A 7,708-nucleotide genomic window follows, 5' to 3' on the forward strand; every position below is an offset into this window, starting at 1 on the left:
GCCGGGCCCGGCCCCATCCGCCATGGGTTTTAAAATTTCCCCGCCAGTGGCTGCGCAATGACGTCAACCAATTCCCGCCAGTGGCTGCGCAATGACGTAGCCAGCATGGGTTGGTCGGGCAAGACCTACCCATGACAAATCTCATCTCCTTCTATGACCAGGTGACATATTACCTGGACAAAGGTGAAGAGATTGGCGTCATATATCTGGACTTTAAAAAAGCTTTTGATTTGGTGTCCCATGACCTCCTCACAGAAAAAAATTGGCCAACTGTGGCCTCAGCTTCACCACAGTCCGATGGCTGTTTAACTGGCTCCGAGGACGGACCCAGAGAGTAGTGGTCGATGGTAGCTAATCATCATGGTGCTCTGCAACCAGTGGCATCCCCCAAAGCTCTGTCCTTGGATCAGTTCTTTTTAACATCTTTATCAATGATGTGGACATTGGTGTCAGAAGTGCACTGGCTAAGTTCGTCGATGACACTAAACTCTGGGGCATAGCATCCACACCTGATGACAGCGTAGTGATCCAGGTTGACTTAGATAAACTTAGTAAGTGGGCAGATACATTTATCAATATTGAACATCATCCGGTTTGTAAGGTAAAAAACCCGCAGCATGCCTATAGACTCGGCAGTGCTACGCTTACTAGCACCACGGCTAAAAGAGACTTGGGGGTCATGATTGACCACAAAATGAACTTGAGCCACCAATGCGATGTTGCAGCTGGCAAAGCAAACAATACTCTGGCTTGCAGCTATAGATGCTTCTTAAGTAAATCTCAGGATGTCATTCTTCCGCTGTACTCGGCCTTGGTGAGGATGTAGCTGGAGTACTGCATCCAATTCTGGGCTCCGCAATTCAAGAAGGATGTCGAGAAGCTTGAGAAAGTCCAGAGGAGAGCCATGTGCATGATCACAGGGCAAGAGAATAGGCTTTATGAAGAGAGGCTGAGAGCCATGGGACTCTTCAGCTTGGAAAAGCTTGGGCTCAGGGGGAACCTGGTGGCTGCTTATAAGTATATAACGGGTGTACATCAGGATCTGGGAGAACGTCAGTTCACCAGGGTGCCCCAAGGAAAAATAAGGACCAACATAACGTCATAAACTCCTCCAAGATAGTTTTAGGCTGGACATAAGGAAGAACTTCTTTACTGTCCGAGCCCCCAAGACCTGGAATAGACTCCCTCCAGAAGTGGTGCAGGCACCTACTCTAGACTCATTCAAGAAGCGTTTGGATGCTTATCTTGCTGGGATCCTTTGACCCCAGCTGACTTCTTGCTCCTGGGGCAGGGGGCTGGATTTGATGATCTTCAAGGTCCCTTCCAGACCCAATGTCTATGAAATCTATGAAAGGCATCCAAATAATCTATTCATATATCTAAATATTGTAACCCGAGTACACCCAAGGGTTGTCCTATTCTCAATTGAATGGGATGGGTAGGCAGGAAGGATGCTGAGAGAGGGATGCCAGAATTTCGAGCAGATCCCTCTTCCCTCTGTAGAGTTAGCCCAAGCCCAAAGTTCTTAACTATATACAATTTATTAAGTTATAATATACATAAACAGAAAACTAAATATCATATACATATATTCATACAGTGAACACTAACTAATAACCAGGGTCAAACCCTAAATAACACTATTTACATCATCACAATACAACATATCAATTACAAAATATAAGGCACAAACATGAACAATCTCAATAACATCTATTCCTTAATATAGTACCTGACCCATGGCAAGAGATAGTCCTCATTCCAATGGGGTCCTTTGGGGGGTTTCCAGGAAGCACCAGGGGCCCCTCCCTGTGCCCTGCTCTGGGCACCGAGGGCTCAGCTCCTCTCAGCAGCTGCACCACTGTGGCTGGCTCCTGGGTGCTGGGCCTCACGCTGCAGCACTACCATTTACCTGTGCCCTGGCTCGGCACTGAGGGCTCTCTTAGCAAAGGCCGGGCCCCTCAGGCTCCGGACGGCCATCCTCATGCCAGGTGGCTAACCCAAGCAGCCCCCACTGCTCCCAAGGCTCGGGCTCATGCACCACCCAGCGCACTGTGGGACCTGGTTGTTTGCTGGGAGATAGGGCCTGAGCTGCCTCACTGCAGCCCCAAGGCCTTTGCCCTGTGTGCTGCCCCGCGCACTGTGTGGCCCGCTGGCCCTTCTGAGGTTGCAGGCTTGAACCACCGCTTGCGGCTCCCAAAGCCTGGGCTCCATGCACTGAACCGCACACTGTGACGGGCCTGAGCAGTCTCGGACCTGTAACTTTAGGATAAGGATTGGCTCTATGGCCAGATGGGCCTGATTGCATGCGATCTGGGAAACTAAGCAGGCCTGGGCCTGGTTCGTACCTGGATGGGAGGCTGCCTGGGAATGCTGAAGGCTGCCTGCCCTTTTTTTGTGTCTTTAAGAAGCAGCTTGATGCCTACCTGACTGGGGTCAATTGAGCCCAGTTTTCCTCCTGCCCAGGCAGGGGGCCAGACTTGAAGATCTACAAGGTTCCTTCCAACCCTACTTCTATGATTCTAAGGGCTGGGTTGGTCAGGCTGGGGCACGAAGCGGGGCTGGGCACAAGGAGTTTATTACCATCCCTGTGCACTGTCAACAGCCCGAGTGGTCTCGCACTGCTCCCAAGGCTGCTCCTCCAGTGGCAGCTTCAGGAGCCTTTGTCCTATTGCACATTTGGGGAAAGCTCCCCAGCTTTTCTTGGCTCTGCTCTTCTTGAGCCCCTCGCCACATCTGCCCCTTGTGCTGGGCACACAGCTCCTTTTATATGCTCCAGAGCTCCACCCCTGAAGTCTTCCGGACCTGACAGTTTAGTCTTCAACCAGGTCCAAGGGAGCTCTTCTCCTCCTCCTCCCCTCAGGAAAGGGGCGTGACTTTATTTCTCCTGCTGCCTCCTGATTGGTGGATGGGCTCCACCAATCAAAACAGCAGGCTCTCAAGCCTGGGACTCAACCCAAGCTCTGCAAGGTGAGCCTGCTACAATATATACATAAAATAATAATTATTTTAAATAATAAAACCATACTTTCCAATTTAGCAATTTTTATAGTTAAATGTGTAATTTGTTAAATATTTGGTTGAAATTCAATACAAGTGAATTGTCACTTTCAGCAAAATAGCAGCTCTTGCTGTTATTTTACAGACAGTCATGTGCTAAAGCCAATAAGAAATACCTTATTTTTCACTCTTAGCTCTAGATTTCTGATTTCTACAGTTAACATAATATTATAATTTGATCAGTACTTTCTGCTGCTAATCCGGTAGAAAACTCATTAGAGAGAGGGGTATCAATCTAACTACAAGACTGGGAGCCAGGAATCTCAGGGTTCTAACTCTGTTGCTTTTGAGCAAATCAAGTAATTTACACGTTTCACTAAGCCTTTGTTTCCGTTTGATACTTTTAAAACAGAAATAGTATTTCTTATACCCTGGGAGATGGCTTGGTAAGCATGAATTATTCTTTTTATATCCTTCTATCTCCACCTTCAAGCTATTTCAGTTATGGAGTATCTATGACTTTATTGTTCTATAATGGGAATCAAATCAGAGCCCATATAACTGACACTATGCCTCCCTTCTTTTGAGACCAAAATCTTAGTAGTGGCTATCTTGCATACATTTATAAGAAATAACTGAACAACTGCAATAACTAAGCAAATTGAGAAGGTAGATCTTTAAGACTGGCTTAGATACTGACTAATAAGTTCCCTAACAAAGGAACACCTTTCTTCCTTTTGCTTTGCTGTACTTTAAAAATAATCATCTCCAGCCTTTAGAACATATTTTGAACATTGGCAGGAGCTTGCTCATCTCCCTCCTGTGGTCTTCACTGTTTATTAGAGATGCTTCTCACACAGAGAGAATACGAAACTGAAAATGTTATACTATCTATCCAGTTTTCAATTTTCTGTGATCCATCATATATCTGTACAAGCTGTTTACTAAGTTGTTTGTAACAAAACATGCTGCCTTCTATAAATGTACGTGTGAGGTCTGACAGCACACATGCATGGTTGCTTTGGGTTAAAAAAACTGGTTCACAAAAAATTCTGTAATTAAAACAAACTGACTTTACACCTTTTTTGTTTCAATCCCATGTTAGAAACTCAAATATGTTGATGGTCTTCAAACACAGGTAACACACCAATTGAATCTTGAGATGAATACAAAGGCATTTTTATGTTTTTTAAAGTTATTACTTAGCGATATTATTACATGCTTCTGGCCTAAACGTGTTAATTTCATCAGCTGCAAAACTCAACAACCATGCCCAGAACCTAAATCTGGCTTCTAATATGTGCGTACGTCTTCCAATGATTTCAGAAAAAGTTACAGTTTTATCTAAAACTGAAATTGTCCCTAAATGTTTGTGTCAAAAAAAACAGGAACAGAGGGAAAATCATTTTTTAGAGGTGCACCAATACATCGGTCCGATATCGGATCGGTACCAATAAGAAGAAAATTGTCTATATTGGATATTGGGCCTATGGGGCCAATAATTTGGCCGATAAATGCCTGTACTGTGTACAACTGCAGCACAACATGGAGCAGAGCCTGCAGCATGCAGAGCTGCCTCCAGCTGGTAAGTCGGAAGGAGAGGGGGAGGGAAGGGGTGTGACGGGGAAGATCAATGCTCCTGCAGTGAGGGAAGGGGTAGGGGCAGCTACTGTCTAGCCAGGGTGGGGGCGGACTGCAGCTGTGGTGTGGAACCAGAGCCAGCGCTGCATGGAGCTTTTCTTGCTGGGGGCTGGGCTCAGAGCAGGCCCGCTCTGAGCCCAGCCCCCAGCAAGAAAAGCTCCATGCAGCGCTGGCTCTGGTTCCACACCACAGCTGCAGTCCGCCCCGCACCACGCAGATCCGGAGGCACATGCTCCCCCCACTCCCGCCCTCCCGGGGTGCAAGCAGCAGCAGGAGCCGCCCCACCCTGCAAGCCGCATCTCCATCCCGTGCCCCTCCCGACTCCCCTGGGTAATGCCTGCCCCAGCCCTCTCCCTCACCACGGGGGCATTGATCTGTCCCCCACCAGGCCCCTTCCCTCCCCACTGTCCTTCCTCCACACCAGACATACCACCTGGAGGCAGCTGTATTGGATATCAGATCAGTATTGGCCAATATGCCTCCTTAAAGATCAGCAATCGGTATCGGCCTCCAAAATCTCTATCAGTGCACCCTTATCAGTTTTTCCCTCTGGTCTTGTCATTCTTACAGCAAACCTCTTGCTGAATAATGCCATCATGGAAGGAAATGTTATGTTGGAACTAGAACAAGGATGGGCAATTATTTAGGCTGGAGGGTCACTTACGGAGTTTTGGGGAGCTGCTGTGGGCCAGGTCAGCAGCCCCCCTCCCCCTGCCAGGCAAGAACCCCCCACTTCGCCCCCCGGCCCACAACAGCTCACCAAAACTCCTTAAGTAGCTCTCCAGCTCAAATAATAGTCCATCCCTGTTCTACTTACATCTCCCTTCACGATGGCAAAACTCTGTAAGTGGCTTTGCCCTGGGCCCCAGGCCCAAGACCTGACCTTGCACTGTGACCACATGGTGATCCTGGCCCTGGGAGTCTCCATGAAAACTGGCCCAGGACCCATGCGGGCAGGGTGTGCTCAGCCAGCTGGGTGAGATGGGGCCACAGGCAGGCAGCAAACTGGGAACAGGACATACCCCATATTGCATATACAGGACCAGCCAAGTGAACCACAGCCTGGGCGGCCCACAGTGCCTGTGTTGGGTGGGGCCGAGGAACCCACTGCAGGCCACATTTTACCCACCCTGAACTAGGAAGTTCCATGACAGTTGAAAAGGGCCAACTAAGGAGAGCAAATCTCCTGCATACCAAAGTACCTGCAGACAGTAGAGTAACAAGGGTTGGGCAACTAAAGAAGGGAGTGCAGAAAAAAAACTGCTGGTACCATGAGATCAGAAGTTGCTGCTGCCCCTGTGTGTGGCAGCTGCCCTGGGTACCCAGTCAGGTTGTTGTGCCGCTGCCTGCAAGAACCTGAACTCCTGCAAAGGAAATCCCCAAAAGTACATGCCTACAATACATGCTCATTTTTACTCCGGGGCATTCTACTCCAGGGCACGTCTTTGACCTAGCCAACTCCACTCAAGCAGTGGGGCTTTTGGCCCCACAGGCCAGATGAGCAATGTGGGGACAGTTCACAAGTTGGATCAAGCCCCGTGAGGCCTTGGCTGGTCCTGCATGCCAGGATCAGGCCCTGGGGCCAGGCACTGCACCCTCCTAGCCCAGGATCAGGACCCGGGGCCCTGGGCCATGCCCATGTCCTGGGCTCAGGCCCTGGCAGCCAGCGTTTCCCCTGCCCAGGCACTCAATTCAGTGTGCAGGGCCTGGGGTTCCTCACAGGCCTAGAAATCTGGCAGCACAGAAGCGGTGCCATCACCTCCTTGCCACCAAATTTCCGGACTTGTGGGAAGCCCAGCAGGCTGGATGGCACAGCACCAGTGTTTATGTAATTCAAGGAAACTCTTCAGTGAGCCAAGACTGGAGGACAGCTCCACTACAAAACAACTCTTGAGTTGCATTAGCAGATGACAAGTTTCACTAACTCAAGCTGTAGCACATACACCAAACAACTAGAGCTAGAAATGTTATCATACCCCATATTGCACATATGGGACTTGGATTAGAAGCAGCCCTCGAGTTAACCCAGCAGTGAAGACATTCCTTTAGAGACATTTCCATCCCAGTTAAAAGAGCTTCTGTCCACGAATTCTGCAAAGCTTTCCTTTGGTTTCTTTCCTAGAAGGCATACCTCCTTCAGACTGCATCCCAAAACTCATTTTGCTGGCAAAGAGACTAAACTCTTCCACACCATCCTCCTCCAAAATGGGAGGCTTACTTTATTACTGGCTCTTATATCACCAGGTGACCATTTTTTGATGTTTTTCTATGGTGATTATGGGCTGATATTTCTTTGTTGTCTACCTTTTTATTTTTGGGGGGTTTTTTTGGTTTTTTTTGTTTGTTTGTTTTTTTTACAGGTTGGCAGCTTTAAGACTAACTAGTTCAGGGAGGCGTGGGCTTTCATAGGCAACAGCTTACTTCACCAGATGCTAAACTGTCATTGACAAAACTCAAGCATCTCTGAACCAGTTAGTCTCCAAGGGCCACAAAGCACATAATACTTAAGCTATGTTAACAGCACTTAAAACCCAAGTGTCCATGTTTCAAACAGAAGAACACATGCTAAGTGCGATCCTATGGTAGCAGAGTTATGAGTTGGCACAGGAGGATTAATTTAAGATAGTACTAAGCAGCATGTGTTCAGCGAGGGCAGGACTGCTCCAGGGAAATAACAAATCTAGGATTCAGATACAGTGCCAGGGCTAGGACCAAGCACCAACCAGCCAATTGTGGGCCCCAGCCCAGGGACCGAACAAGGGCCAGCTCAAGCCTGGCAGGAGCAGAGGCCGGCTCAGGCTGCAGATCCAGCAGCACGAGTGACACACTGTCCCCAGCTCAGCTCCCTGGGCCTCCTCCCGCCCAGCTCCAGCAGCAGAGACCCGGGGCAGTGGGAGGGGGATCGGCAGGAAGGACCTGGTAGGGAGCTGCAGCCTGGCGCTGGGGGGCGGCGAGTCACTGCTCGGCGGCGCTTCCCACCATCTGGGGAAGGCACGTGCGAAGGCCCCGGGCATGTCGGAGGCACACGCGCGGACACCAGCGGCGGCAGTGCTGGAGGGGCAGCAGC

The 7,708-nt window shown here is 49.2% G+C and overlaps 2 protein-coding genes across 2 annotated transcripts in view; one reads left to right on the top strand and one right to left on the bottom strand.

The window, feature by feature from the left end:
* The window catches only part of SHLD2 (shieldin complex subunit 2), a 123,937-nt gene that overhangs the window by 112,471 nt on the left and 3,758 nt on the right, over nucleotides 1-7,708 (bottom strand).
* Nucleotides 1-7,708, top strand: part of GLUD1 (glutamate dehydrogenase 1) — a 68,555-nt gene that overhangs the window by 13,675 nt on the left and 47,172 nt on the right. The gene's annotated exons all lie outside the window — the stretch shown is intronic.

The sequence above is a fragment of the Alligator sinensis genome, unplaced genomic scaffold (assembly GCF_000455745.1).
Source record: "Alligator sinensis unplaced genomic scaffold, ASM45574v1 scaffold374_1, whole genome shotgun sequence".
NCBI lineage: Eukaryota > Metazoa > Chordata > Crocodylia > Alligatoridae > Alligator > Alligator sinensis.